Genomic DNA, 15,446 nt, shown 5'->3' with positions numbered 1-15,446 from the left:
ACCATTGCCACAAAGGTAGCAGCCATTTGAAGATGCAAGGTGAGCCCAAACATTCCCTCAGGAGTGAGCAAACATTCTCTTCACTTAGTGGTGTTCAAGGATGGGGACTTGGACCCTTGGTCTAAAATTCTCAATAGCCATTTCAACAAGGGCTCTTCAGGGAGCTTGCTTTTAACACACTGAAAAGTCAAAATTCTTTTCACTCAACAATCCCTTCCTTTTATGTTTTCTTGTCCGCCATTGTTAATTTGTCCCACCTGAATCACCTTTTTAAGAGTAATTGGTCTCACAGATGTAGCTCATTTATCAGGTATGTCTGCCCAGGTTCCTTTGATTGAAGCGCCACCTCCTGGCCAGAGAGGGTAAAGCTCAACCAAAGGAGATTCTGAGCTTTTTATTTATTTATTTTTTAAAAGATTTTATTTATTTATTTGAGAGAGAATGAAAGATAGAGAGCACGAAAGGGAAGAGGGTCAGAGGGAGAAGCAGACTCCCTGCTCAGCAGGGAGCCCGATGTGGGACTCGATCCCGGGACTCCAGAATCATGACCTGAGCCGAAGGCAGTCGCTTAACCAACTGAGCCACCCAGGCACCCCTTGGAGCTTTTATTTTTGCTAATGCTGAATGCAGCAACCATGGAACCGAATTTTGAGACCCTGCTGTCAGTTTGAAGTTTCCTGCTAATCCATTTTGTTAGATCCTGAGGCTTAGGTTTTATCATGTTCAGATTCCCCTGGAAAGTTTATGTCAGTAATTGCTTTCAAAGCATGTGCTACTTCAAACCAAGGGTGACTTGGCAACCATCTGGCATTAATGATTCATTTCCACCCCCTTTAGCAGAATCATAGTTTTTCTATCTAAATAATGCCTTAGCCATATTTTTAGTTAAAAATGAGTCAGGGGGTGGACGTTTAATCCCCTTTCTCATACCAGCTGAACTAATGGCAGCAGTTAATGTTTGCTAAAGGACACTCACAGGACCCCAAATAACAATGCTTACAAATCTATGGTTATTGCAGAGAAGGACACAGCATAGTAACAGCATCAAGTAAGGATAACCTCACAACCAAAGGCTACCCCACAGCAAGACATCCAGAGACACCTGGCATAGGCTCCCATTGTCCTCGTTCTGCAATACCATGGCAGGACATACTTCTTAGATCAAGAATCACTGATGGATGCATGGAACACTCTGGAACAGGGAGCCCAAAAGGATTCTAGAACTATCTTGTACCTGTTGATCACATAGATATATTCTTGCTGTGTAACTTGCTTTTACTTCCTCTTTGCCAATTTGGATGCCTTTGATTTCTTTTTGTTGTCTGATTGCTGTGGCTAGGACTTCTAATGCTGTGTTCAATAGCAGTGGTGATAGTGGACATCCTGCCGCGTTCCTGACCTTATGGGAAAGCTCTCAGCTTTTCCGCATTGAGAATGATATTCGCTATAGATTTTTCATAGATGGCTTTTATGATATTGAGGTATGTGCCCTCTATCCCTATACTCTGAAGTTTTCTTTTAATACTATTTCATTTTTTTAAAGATTTTATTTATTCATTTTGACAGAGAGAGAGAGACAGCGAGAGAGAGGGAACACAAGCAGGTGGAGTGGGAGAGGGAGAAGCAGGCTTTCCACCGAGCAGCGAGCCCGATGTGGGGCTCGATCCCAGGACCCTGGGATCATGACCTGAGCCAAAGGCAGACGCTTAACGACTGAGCCACCCAGGCGCCCCTACTCTGAAGAGTTTTGATCAAGAAAGGATGCTGTACTTTGTCAAATGCTTTTTCTGCATCTATTGAGAGGATCATATGATTCTTGTTCTTTCTTTTGTTAATGTATCGTATCACGTTGATTGATTTGCGGATGTTGAACCAACCTTGCAGCCCAGGGATAAATCCCACTTGGTCATGGTGAATAATCCTTTTAATGTACTGTTGGATCCTATTGGCTAGTATTTTGGTGAGAATTTTTGCATCCACGTTCATCAAGGATATGGGTCTGTAATTCTCCTTTTTGATGGTTTTGGGATCAAGGTAATGGTGGCCTCATAAAATGAGTTTGGAAGTTTTCCTTCCATTTCTATTTTTTGGAACAGTTTCAGGAGAATAGGTATTAATTCTTCTCTAAATGTTTGGTAGAATTCCCCTGGGAAGCCATCTGGCCCTGGACTTTTGTTTGTTTGGAGATTTTTGATGACTGCTTCAATTTCCTTAGTGGTTATAGGTCTGTTCAGGTTTTCTATTTCTTCCTGGTTCAATTTTGGTAGTTGATACATCTCTAGGAATGCACCCATTTCTTCCAGGTTATCTAATTTGCTGGCATAGAGTTGCTCATAATATGTTCTTATAATTGTTTGTATTTCTTTGGTGTTGGTTGTGATCTCTCCTCTTTCATTCATGATTTTGTTGATTTGTGTCATTTCTCTTTTCTTTTTGATAAGTCTGGCCAGGGGTTTATCAACCTTGTTAATTCTTTCAAAGAACCAGCTCCTAGTTTCGTTGATCTGTTCTACTGTTCTTTTGGTTTCTAGTTCATTGATTTCTGCTCTGATCTTTATTATTTCTCTTCTCCTGCTGGGTTTAGGCTTTATTTGCTGTTCTTTCTCCAGCTCCTTTAGGTGTAGGGTTATGTTGTGTATTTGGGACCTTTCTTGTTTCTTGAGAAAGGCTTGTACTGCTATATACTTTCCTCCCAGGACTGCCTTTGCTGTGTCCCAAAGATTTTGAACAGCTGTGTTTTCATTTTCATTGGTTTCCATGAATTTTTTTAATTCTTCTTTAATTTCCTGGTTGACCCATTCCTTCTTTAGTAGGATGCTCTTTAGCCTCCATGTATTTGAGTTCTTTCCGACTTTCCTCTTGTGATTGAGTTCTAGTTTCAAAGCATTGTGGTCTGAATAATCCCAATCTTTTGGTACCGGTTGAGACCTGATTTGTGACCTAGGATGTGATCAATTCTGGCGAATGTTCCATGGGCACTAGAGAAGAATGTGTATTCTGTTGCTTTGGGATGGAATGTTCTGAATATGTCTGTGAAGTCCATTTGGTCCAGTGTGTCATTTAAAGTCTTTATTTCCTTGTTGATCTTTTGCTTAGATGATCTGTCCATTTCAGTCAGGGGGGTGTTAAAGTCCCCCACTATTATTGTATTGTTGTCAATGTGTTTCTTTGCTTTTGTTATTAATTGCCTTATATAATTGGCTGCTCCCATGTTAGGGGCATAGATATTTACAATTGTTAGATCTTCTTGTTGGATAGACCCTTTAAGTAGGATATAGTGTCCTTCTTCATCTCTTATTACGGTCTGTGGTTTAAAATCTAATTTGTCTGATAGAAGGATTGCCACCCCAGCTTTCTTTTGGTGTCCATTAGCATGGTAAATGGTTTTCCACCCCCTCACTTACAATGTGGGGGTGTCTTTGGGTCTAAAATGAGTCTCTTGCAGACAGCATATTGATGGGTCTTGTTTTTTCATCCAATCTGATAGCCTGTGTCTTTTGATTGGGGCATTTATCCCATTTACATTCAGGGTAACTTTTGAAAGATATGAATTTAATGCCATTGTATTGCCTCTAAGGTGACTGTTACTGTATATTGTCTGTGTTCCTTTCTGATCTATGCTGCTTTTAGGCTCTCTCTTTGCTTAGAGGACCCCTTTCAATATTTCTTATAGGGCTGGTTTCGTGTTCGCAAATTCCTTTAGTTTTTGTTTGTCCTGGAAGCTTTTTACCTCTCCTTCTATTTTCAATGACAGCCTAGCTGGATATAGTATTCTTGGCTGCATATTTTTCTCGTTTAGTGCTCTGAAGCTATCATGGCAGTCCTTTCTGGCCTGCCAGGTCTCTGTAGATAGGTCTGTTGCCAATCTAATGTTTTACCATTGTAGGTTACATATCTCTTCTCCTGAGCTGCTTTCAGGATTTTCTCTTTGTCTGAGACTCGTAAGTTTTACTATTAGATGTCGGGGTGTAGACCTATTTTTATTGATTTTGAGAGGGGTTCTCTGTGCCTCCTGGATTTTGATGCCTGTTTCCTTCCCCACATTAGGGAAGTTCTCTGCTATAATTTGCTCCAATATACCTTCTGCCCCTCTCTTTCTTCTTCTTCTGGGATCCCAATTATTCTAATGTTGTTTCGTCTTATCATATCGCTTCTCTCTCGAATTCTGCCCTCGTGATCCTGTAGTTGTTTATCTCTCTTTTTCTCAGCCTCTTTATTTTCCATCATTTGGTCTTCAATATCGCTGATTCTCTCTTCTGCCTCATTTATCCTAGGAGTTAGTGCCCCCATTTTTGATTGAACCTCATTAATAGCCTTTTTGATTTTGACTTGGTTAGGTTTTAGTTCTTTTATGTCTTCAGAAAGGATTTCTCTAATAACTTCCACACTTTTTTCAAGCCCAGCTAGTATCTTTAAAGGCATGATTCTGAACTCTAGGTCTGACATCGTACTAATGTCCGTACTGAGTAGGTCCCTGGCAGATGGTACTACCTCTTGTTCTTTTTGCTGAGGTGATTTTTTTCGTCTTGTCATTTTGTCCAGAGGAGACTAGAGGAATCAGAGAACAAAATGCTAACAAGTTAACAACGTCCCCAGCAAATATACTCTATACAAATCAGAAAAGACCTGAAACCAGGGGAAAAGAAAGGGAAAGAAAGAAAAAAGAAAGAGAAAAAAAAAGAGAAAGAAAAAGACAAAATGAAACAAAAACAGAATAAAATTAAAAAAACAGAATATGATTAAATATGATCAGGCTAGTGCACAGATCAGTGCCACACACTAGATTCTGGGCGTATTTTGGTCTATTAGAAGAAAGTGCCTTCTAAAATTTTAAAGGAAGAAAGACTTATATATGTACAAAATAAGGGTTGATACAATGAAGGGATGGAAGATGACTGTAAAGATGAAAATTATAAAAGATTTTATAAAAGGAATTGATAAGATAAGAAGTTGTTTGAAAAAAGAAAGAAGATTTAAAAAAGAAAAAAAAAAGGGAGAGAATATGATCAGGCAGGAGACTAGAACAAAGCCATACACTAGTGATTTAGGGTATATTTTGATCTGTTAGAAGAAACTGTATCTCAAAATTTTAAAGAGAGAACAACTTATATATATATGCCAAAAATAAGGGTAACTACTATGATGGGATAAAATATGATTCTAAAAATGAAAAATAAAAACATGTTTTTTTTTTAAAAGGGATTGATAAGATGTTGGTTGAAAAAGGGAAAAAGAAAAATTCAAAAAAAAAACAGTTAAAAAAATTAACTTTGAAAAACTAATGAATCATGGTAAAAAAGCCATGAATTCTATGTGCAGTATTCCCCTAGCGCTGGAGTTCTCCCGTTCTCCTTGATCGGTAAACTTGGTCTTGGCTTGCAGGCTGTTCAGGCTGATCTTCTGGGGGAGGGGCCTGTTGCTGTGGTTTCCAAATGTCTTTGCTGGAGGCGGAATTGCCCCGCCCTTGTCAGTCCGGACTAAGCAATCTGCTCGGGTTTGCTCTCAGGAGCTTTTGTTCCCTGCAAGCTCTCCGTACAGCTTTGGAGGACCAGAGTGAAAATGGTGGCCTCTGAATCTCCGCCCGGAGGAGCTGAGAAATCGGGGCCCCGCTCCTCAGTGCGCCCCCAGAGAAAAGCAGTCACTCCCGTCTCCCCGGTCTCCGGCCACACTCCGTGCTCACCCGGCCTGTGACCGAGTGTTTCTATCTCTGGCACCCGACCATGTGTGGAGTCTCCAAACCCAGCAGATCCCTGCGGTGCGCTCCCGCGCCGCTCCTCCCGGGGGAGGAAGGGGAGTCTCCCCGGATCTGCCACCTGTTGGGTCCCTGCTGGAGGAGCAGTGGCCCGACTGGGCCGCGGATCACAGTTTATGGCAACCCCGAGCTGAGAGCCCGCGCCTCGGCTCTGTCTCTGCAGCCGGCGTCCCCGCTCCAACACCTGGGAGCTCTGCCGCCCTCAGGCACCCCCGGTCTTTCTGTGACCCCGAGGGTCCTGAGACCACACTGTCCCAGAGAGTGTTCCACTGCCCCGCTTAGCCACTGGAGCGACGTCCCTCAGCGGAGCCGACTTCTAGAAGTTCCGATTTTGTGCTCTGTGGCTCCGTCACTTGTCAGAAGCGGCCGATGGAGGCCCCCTCCCCCACCATCTATCCTCCCAAATATCGCCTCGGATTCACTTCTCCGCACATCCTACCTTCCAGAAAGTGGTCGCTTTTCTGTTCAGAGAGTTGTTGCTATTCTTCTCTTCGATCTCCTGTTGAGTTCGTAGGTGTTCAGAATGGTTTGATCCCTATTGAGCTGAATTCCTGAGACCAGACGAAATCCAGGTCTCCTACTCCTCTGCCATCTTACTCCGCTCCCATTTTGAATTCATTTTTGTCTATGGTGTAAGAAAGTGGTCCAGTGTCATTCTTTTCCATGGTGCTGTCCAGATTTCCCAACATCCTTTATTGAAGAGGCTGTCTTTTTCCCACTGGATATACTTTCCTGCCTTGTTAAAGATTAATTGACCATATAGTTGTGGGTTCATTTTTGTGTTTTCTCTTCTGTTCCACCGATCTATGTGTCTGTTTTTGTGCCAGTACCAGTACATGTTTTGATTGTAATATAACTTGAAGTCCAGAATTGTGATGCCTCCCGCTTTGTTTTTCCTTTTTAACATTGCTTTGGCTATTTGGGGTCTTTTGTAGTACCATACAAATTTTAAGATTGTTTTAGCTCGGTGAAAAATATTTTTCATATTTTGATAGGGATTGTATTAAATGTGTAGATTGCTTTGGGTAGTGTAGACATTTTATCAATATTTGTTCTTCCAATCCGTGAACATGGAATGTCTTTCCATTTCTTTCTGTCATCTTCAATTTAATCAGTGTTTTATAGTTTTCAGAGTACAGGTCTTTCACCTCTTTGGTTAGGTTTATTACTAGGTATCTTATTGTCTTTGGTGCAATTGTAAATGGGATTGATATTTTAATTTTTCTTTCTGTTGCTCTATTATTGGTGTATAGAAATCACCTGGGTGGCTCAGTCAGTTAAGTGAATGCCTTCAGCTCAGGTCATGATCCCGGGGTCCTGGGATTGAGCCCCATGCCTGGCTCCCTGCTCAGCGGGGAGCCTGCTTTTCCCTCTCCCTCTGCCACTGACCCTGTTGTGCTCTCTCTCAAATAAATAAAATCTTTCAAAAAAAAAAGATTCATTTTTATTGCTTTTATGTTTCCTGCTTCTATAGTGTCATTTTTGGTCTCTCCTTTCCAATCAAAATGTACCCTGTAATATTTCTTGCATGGCTGGTTTAGTGGCCACAAACTCCTTTAGTTTTGTCTGGAAACTCTTTATCTCTCATTCTATTCTGAATGATAGCCTTGCTGGATAGAGTATTCTTGGCTGCAGATTTTTTCCACTCAGCACGTGGAATATATCACACCACTCCCTTCTGGCTTGCCAAGTTTTTGTTGAAAAACCTCTTGCTAGCCTTACGGGGAAGGTTAATGACTTTTTTTGTCGCTTTTAAGATTTTTTATCAATATATTTTGCAAATGTAATTACAATATTTCTTGGTGTGGGCCTCCTTTTGTTGATTTTGATGGGAGTTCTCTTTGCCTCCTAGATCTGGATGTCTGTTTCCTTCTCCAGCTTAAGGAATTTTTCAGCTATTATTTCTTCAAATAAATTTTCTGCCCCCTTTTCTCTTTTTCTTCTGGGGATCCTATAATGCAAATATTATGACATTTGGTGGAGTCACGGAGTTCCCTAACTCTATTCTCATTTTGCATGATTCTCTCTCGTTTGTTCAGCTTTATTGCTTTCCACTGCTTTGTCTCCTGGGTCACTAATTCATTCCTCTGCTTCTTCCAGCCTTCTAGAACCATGTTTCTAATCTCGTTTATGGCACTCTTCATCTCTGATTCTTTTTGAACTTTTCTCTACAGTAAGGATCACACTGATGTCTTTTATTCCTTTCTCAAGCCCAGTGGGTGTCCTTATGATTGTTGCTTTCAATTCTTTATTTTTAATTTTTATTTTTAAAAGATTTTATTTATTTGAGACAGAGAGAGAGAGAGAGAGTACAAGCAGGGGGAGCAGCAAGGGGAGAGAGAAGGAGAAGCAGACTCCTCGCTGAGCAGGGAGCCCGACGAGGGGCTCGATCCCAGGTAGGGATCATGACTTGAGCCGAAGGCAGACACCCAACTGACTGAGCCACCCAGGCACCCCCCTGTTGCTTTTAATTCTAACAGGCATATTACTTACATTTCATTTAGATCTTTGCCTGTGGCCTTGTTTTCATTTGGGATAAATTCCTCTGACTTCTCATTTTGTCTAAGTCGCTGCCTTCTTGTCTGTGTTCCAATTATGTCTCGTGCTCCTGATAGTAATGGCCTCTTGCAGATGTCCTGTCGAGCCCACAGCCTGGTGCTTCAGTGAGTGCCTCCGGTGTGTGTTGTGCGCACTCTGCTGTTTTGTTCTGACTGCTCTGTCCTTGAGGCCAGTCATCTGCAAAGGCTCTTTGCCTGTGTTTGGTACCTGGCTTGAATGTGGTGAGTTTTAACTAGGTGTGCTTTGGTCTACTTGTGAAACGAGTCCTGTCACCACCTCCACTGGAACTGAGGCCCTGCAAAACTCTCTGGTTGGGAGATGTGGTATGGGCTAGGCTTTGTGTTGGTCTTCTGGGGGAGGGGCCCCCCACAGTGGGACTGAGGCAAGCCTAACTGAGAAGGGTGGTTCCACTGGAGTCCAGGGGGATGGTGCTTGGTGTAAGTGAGTTAGGTAGCCAATATTGGTGCCACAGGGCTTCCTACAGGTGGCTCCCTGTTTCTACTGAGGGGTAGGGGAGGTAAATGGCACTAGCTGGTACCTCTGACCCCGGAGAGATGTCTGCATGAACTCTCCCTCTCAGGGGCAGCTCCATGAAGAGGGAGTAATCTCCCCACCATGTGCCCCAGCACTCTTTAGATCGTTCTTTCCCAGCTGTCTGCCCCCAGGGTTGTCTGCCTTCTCTCTAGGAGCCGCATAGTGCCTATGGGCTCTATCCCAGTCAATCCTGTTGAACTTTAAAACTCCAGGCTTTCAGCCCTCCTAGTTGCAAGAACTCATGAAATTCAACCCCTCTTGTTTTCTGAACCAGGTGGCTATGGGGAAACCTCCTTGTGCAATCCAGTGTGCTCCTCTCTCTCGCCCTTCTCTGTGACCATGGCTCCTTCCCCTCCACGACAACCAGGATCCATTTTCTCTCCGAAACCATGTCTCCATACTTCCTACCATCTGCGATGTGGCTTCTTCTCTCCCTTTAGTTGTAGAGTTTGTTCTCTTCGTCCTCAGGTCTGTTTCTGGGGTATTTGGGATGATTTGATCGTTATGTAGTTCTATTCATGGGACGAGACAAGACTAGGGTCCTCCTACTTTGTCACCATCTTCCTTTATCTCTGACTACTCACCCATCTATTTACCACTGGGTAACAAATTATTATAGTGAAGTTGAATCTTAGTGTGTATATATATTTAATAGAAGGATGTTGACAGATAATATACTTGAAGTGTTACATTTATTAAGCAAAAAGAAGTTATTATTTATTTTTAAGGATCAGGTTGTTTCTTGTAATGTTGCACATGTTTTAAACAAATTCTTTTAAAATGTAAACCATCACGTTTTATTAAAATTGAATAAGCTGTTAAAATTGCTAGAGCATATCACACCTAAGCTCTCCAGTACAATTTTAAGCAAATATGTATTGTAGAGAAAGCACCAGAAGTAGTGAAGGCAGCAAGACTGTTTCAAAGTAAGCTAAAGCCTCTATCCTTTTTATTCCTCATTCCCTAAAGGAGTTACACTACCAAGTGAAGGAGTTTCCCAGCTGCAGTTTTGAGGCCACAAGTGCAAGCTTAAATGATTGCTCTCAAGACTTCAGCTTTTGCAGGCAATCATGTCCAAACAAATTAAAATAAAACCGTATGATTTTGTTATTTTAACACCAAACTGTGAATGGTGGACTGAAATCAACATGTGAAAGAAAGTTAGGCTCAAAGCTTGTTCCTTTTCTAACAGAGTAGTGTCATTCTAGTTTTACTGATGTATGAATTTTCATAAGGTGTGGTAACAAAATAAATAAAGTGAAAAAAGTTTTGACGATCTATATACAACTCTGAGATTAAGATAAGTCATTGACTGTATTCTTGAGAGACTTTTAACTCTGTGGAAGCTGTAACATACATTAAAAACTCATCGATCCAAGTAACATAATGATTCTTCTTCCCCCTTAGATCACTCTCTTATGAAGGAGTATATAATTATGATAGCTTATAAGCCAAGATTAGATTAAAAGGAAAATTTATGTGCTATAGACTAAATCCAGATACGGTCAGGTGCTGAGCATTATTTCTGGCTTCAAAGTAGGATGTATCTGTTTCGTCATCTGGTTGGGGTACGAAAGGCATAGTTTGATGCTGCAGATTTTCCCAGTCCACATCACTGAAGAGAGGATGACGTTTCAGCTCTTAGGAAAAATATAAAACAAAACAGAGCATTATAACACTGTTACCTAAGTAAGTACTGTTTTACAGGAAGTAAGGGAAGATCTCAGATATATGTTGCCCGGTTTTGCTTCATACATATGTGTTCAATGTCTGTCTTCCATGTACTTCACAATGGCTCACATTATGTCATTTTGTATAACACTTGACACATGACAGGTGCTTGGCCTGTATTCGTCAAATGAGTGAATGAATGGTTTTCCTTAATAGAAGCCTATATTATCTCATGCCTCCATCTTCTCACACAATCCCTGACTTGATGGGACAAGAGCTTGGCCTGCTTCCTGCTCCCAGACACAGCTTCTACACCACTGATCTTCATGATTAATGCTCCACTTCTCATTCCAAGTCCTTGCTACCTGTTTCTATCTCTGCAATCCTTATCACCACCGATTACCCTAGGTAACTCTGGTAAAAACGTCATCCTCCACTACCTTAATTTCTTTCCTATGCCCCATCCTTATCCTTCATGGTGATTTCAACACATACACTGATGACATTTGTGACATATTCTCTTCATGGTTGACTTCGTTGATTTCATTGATTGTATCTCGACTACATGCCTTTTTAGCAGCATGAATATATCTGGAGTCTTTACGCTTCACTTAAAGATCTCAACTTTGCTCATCTCTTTAGCTACATTTGCAGTACCTGTCTTCTTTCCTAATTCCTTCTACCTGCTAAAATGAAAACATGCGGGATGCCTGGGTGGCTCAGTCCGTTAAGCGTCTGCCTTCAGCTCAGGTCATGATCCCAGGGGCCTGGGATCGAGTCCCGCATCGGGCTCCCTGCTCCATGGGGAGTCCGCTTCTCCCTCTGCTGCTCCCCCCGCTTGTGTTCTGTCTCTCTCTCTATCTGACAAATAAATAAATAAAATATTTAAACAAAAAATAAATAAAATAAAATGAAAACATGCTCTTTTGATCACCCTGTGATATTTGGTTGCTAGACACAGCCTCCCGTATTCTCAACCTTTCACTTTATAAGACAAATATAGGGATGTTGGCAAAAAAATTAGGTGACAATCAAGGCATTAAGTAGTTCAAAAAACCAACAACCGAATTTAAGGAAAATATTGGGAGAAGACTACACAGACAGGAAAGAATTATGTGTCTATATTTGGAGTGATGGCTTGGGAAGTCAACATATCTACAAGTTGGTTTTTCCCTAAAGTAAGAGACTGGTAGGAAAACAATAAAATAGCAAAAAGAATCTGTCTCTTAATTGTTAAAATAAATGTCTGAGCATGGATTAGAGTTACTTATAGCAGTAACTCTTAAACTGATATCTGGCTGCAATGTGACGCTTTATGACTCTCTCATCATAACTATTTATTTAAACTGAACTCACAAAAGAATTCTAAGCCAGTTTAAGATTAACTGTATAAACAGTTGTTGCAACAACTGTTTTTTAACCGAAGACCTCTCCTGTCATCTGCTTCACTATGTAAACTGTTCATTAAACAAACAAAAATCTGAGGTTATTGGTGAGAATGGTGTTCTATCTCTGTTTATTTCGTCCCTTGCGAAGCAAAATTGCCCCAGTTGAAAACTCCTAAAGTAATTTTTAAAGCTGAGCTTTCAAATGTCTGCACCCTCACTTTACATAGGATTTTCCTCAAATCCCACTGTTCACAGAGGTCTTCCTGACCACTCCAGCTAGAAAATCTCTTGTCAAACTTTGTATCCACTCACTTGCTTCATCTTTCTTCTCAGTACTCACTGCTAGATGCATTATGTCATATTGTATCTCATTACCTGTGTCTTTCCCCTACAGAGTAAGTTGTACAAGCACATGGATTTTAGTCTGGTTCATCCCTAGGATACCTCCAGCACCCATTGCCTGGCACCTAGAAGTCACTCTACAGGATTTGTTAAATAAGCAAATAAACTGTTGATCTTATTAGAGGGAACACCTAGAAGCTGACACAAGTGACATATTACTGAAGTTCATTTTTCTGAATGCCTTAGACCACATGGAAATGCATTTGGGGACATAGCTGCTTCTTTGTCTATGTATACTTTGTTAGAAAAGGGATTTTAAGGCAGCTGACATTAAACCTAATTGAATCTAAATTAAAGCTAATGAGTTTCCTAGTTTCAAAATTGGAGTTTAATATACCCCTCCATTGGAAAAAACCATTGAATGGATCACAAAGATACCAGATTTGTCTTATTTGAGACAACCTGGAACTTGATACATTTGTCAGTCGATAATATCAGAAATGAAGCAGTCAGAAATTATAGAAGAGAGTTTTGATAACAAAAAAAAATTTCCTGTATTGGTTGATGACTAACTTTATTAGGCTTTGAAAAAACCCAAGACACTGACAACATAAGATTGCTTTAAGGTACCTGTTTGAGATTAATAAAATTCAGTGAGTGAGTATCCCAACCTGATGCAATGAATTTTAATGCAGAATAAGGACAAATATATCAATGCATATCTAGCAGGCAAAAATAAACTGAAGACATTTTTAACCAATTTAGCAGTCAGATTATCTATAGTATTGTCCTAGAACTTAGTATCATTATTACAGTTCATCTTAAACAAATCAAGCTAGGAGTTTATTAACACAAAACCTTACCTTTCATACCAGCTCTCTTTGCATTATCAAGAGTTAAAAGTACTTCTACTGCATTTTGAGCATTATCAGACAACTTTTCTTCACCTTCAGGCCAAGGGATATCTACAGATACAAATAGCTTGTTAATCATTGATCAAATAATACACAGAGATAAATGCATCTGTCTTCATAGAAAAAGAATCACCTCTTTTCAGAATATTTTGGAATACTTGTTGTGGTGTTTCATCATTGAAAGGAGGAATTCCTGTTAGAAACTCAAACAAGCAAACTCCAAGTGCCCACCAGTCTACTGCAGGACCTGGAATTTAAGAGGGAGTAGTTGAACTTGCAAGCATTTTGTGCAAATGTTTCATCAACTAAAACGTTACTACATGGATATTTGGGCACAGTCAAGGCATTCATTTCCTAAGGCTTTCTTCTAGTCCATAAGGTATAAAAACCCAAATTATCTTCATTTCAGTAACATGGCAATTATTTTCCTTCTCTGTTCTCCACGAAGTTTAGATTAGCAATTAACACAGCTACTCAAAGAAAACCTAAGTTATCTTTCTTTTGTCACTCACTAAAAACCTCTCATATTCAGGATATTTACTTGTTCTAAATCCTAAAACACTAGAAGAAATACATTTAACCCACAGATTACTCTCTAAAATAGAGTACTTGTCAATTTCAAATGGGGGAGGGAAACAATAACATTTAGATGATTTTGTACTCCACCTACTCACATGGGTATGAGAGGAAGTAGCAACACTTATACTAATTGGAGGACAGCCTGGTTAAGGAAGGAAAGCCTTACAGTGTTTTAATGTCCTTTTACTTCTTTTAAAAACAGAGAAGGACAAATTAGTTTAACAAAAAATATTCACTTAAACTATGGCTTGAGGAGGTAATTAGGAGGTAAGTCTTTTTTTTTTTTTTAAGATTTTACTTATTTATTTGACAGAGAGAGACACAGCGAGAGAGGAAACACAAGCAGGGGGAGTGGGAGAGGGAGAAGCAGGCTTCCCGCTGAGCAGGGAGCCCGATGCGGGGGTTGATCCCGGGACCCTGGGATCATGACCTGAGCCGAAGGCAGACGCTTAACGACTGAGCCACCCAGGCGCCCCTGGAGGTAAGTCTTAATAAATCCGTAGAACTGATTTCTAAAGATCTTTACTGGAAGCATCATCTATATGCAAAGATGTTTCCAACAATTATTTTAAACATGACCTTATAATCTGGTTTATAGTTTTGTTAGTTCTATGAAAAAGTATTTCTGAAGCAAAGGTTAATTTTAGTCAAAAAATGATTAACTTCAATATAATTAAAATAGGAATTCTAGTCTAGTACTAAATGTGCTTGAAAATTACTCTTTAAAATCAATTTCACGGGACGCCTGGGTGGCTCAATCAGTTAAATGTCTGCTTTTGGCTCAGGTCATGATCCCAGGGTCCTGGGATCGAGCCCATGTCGGGTTCCTGCTCAGCAGGGAGTCTGCTTCTCCCTCTCCTGTTGTGCCTCTCCCCTGCTCGTGCTCTCTTTCTTGCTTGCTCGCTCTCAAATAAATAAAAAAATCTAATAAAAAAATAAACTGCTATAAAATCAGTTTCACAAAATTCATTATTGTAGTTAAGCAACTGCCACCATTCCATTTTAAAACAAGTAGGAAAGCACTATAGAATCTGCCATTAGGAAAATAATCGCATGCATTTAGAGTGCCTCTTCATTGCAAGCCACATAATCCCATCTTCCCTAAGGAACAAAGAATGTAAACAGTCTATAGACTTCTATTTCTATAATAATCACTATAAAAAAAACCCCATACAAACCACCTTGGTTAGTAGACCTTTTAAGCAGCACTGAGAAAGAATAGATAGAATAACCAAATAACAGAAAAGTAGGGGAGAAGTCAGGAAAAAATAGGTATCTTCATTATTTTACTTAGGTTAGAAACTGGAACCCTTTTCCCAGCTCAGCCAAAATGTACTCATGTCAAAAACTGACACGATTTCTCCATGGATATGTCAGACATACCCATATATTTGAGTCAAAGTCTAATAAGATCACACATGATGATAAACTGGAGCAATTATAATACATACTATTAGCCAGAGAAATAGAACAAACTTGTTTCACACTACTGGTTTTCTAATATGAAACCCCCATCTGTAATTTGTACACTGATACTGTTAGGCCTTTCTGTTTTCTAATAATAATGGAATTCAATGGGTAGGAAAATTCAAGCTCTTTTGTCGGTGCTAATTTTAGTATTTTTATTAAGCCTATTTTCTGGGTTACAATAAAAAGGCTGTATCTTTACTCTCGGCCGCCTTTAAAAGTTATTTAAAAAATGCTACA

General features: G+C 40.2%; 1 pseudogene across 1 annotated transcript in view; it reads right to left on the bottom strand.

Annotated features, from left to right (window-relative positions):
• Nucleotides 1-9,518: 9,518 nt before the first annotated feature.
• Nucleotides 9,519-15,446, bottom strand: part of LOC114225859 (serine/threonine-protein kinase greatwall-like) — a 36,164-nt pseudogene continuing 30,236 nt past the window's right edge. Inside the window, exons 9-11 of the transcript XR_015768847.1 lie at nt 13,294-13,407; nt 13,110-13,211; nt 9,519-10,485 (exon numbers count right to left, since the gene is read on the bottom strand). The product of XR_015768847.1 is annotated as a serine/threonine-protein kinase greatwall-like (transcript). The remainder of the gene's footprint in view (nt 10,486-13,109; nt 13,212-13,293; nt 13,408-15,446) is intronic.

Source organism: Eumetopias jubatus, unplaced genomic scaffold (genome assembly GCF_037043125.1).
Source record: "Eumetopias jubatus isolate StellerSeaLion01/CBP00866 unplaced genomic scaffold, mEumJub1_p1.0 scaffold_8, whole genome shotgun sequence".
Taxonomy (NCBI): domain Eukaryota; kingdom Metazoa; phylum Chordata; class Mammalia; order Carnivora; family Otariidae; genus Eumetopias; species Eumetopias jubatus.
This window is presented reverse-complemented; position numbering and strand designations above follow the sequence as displayed.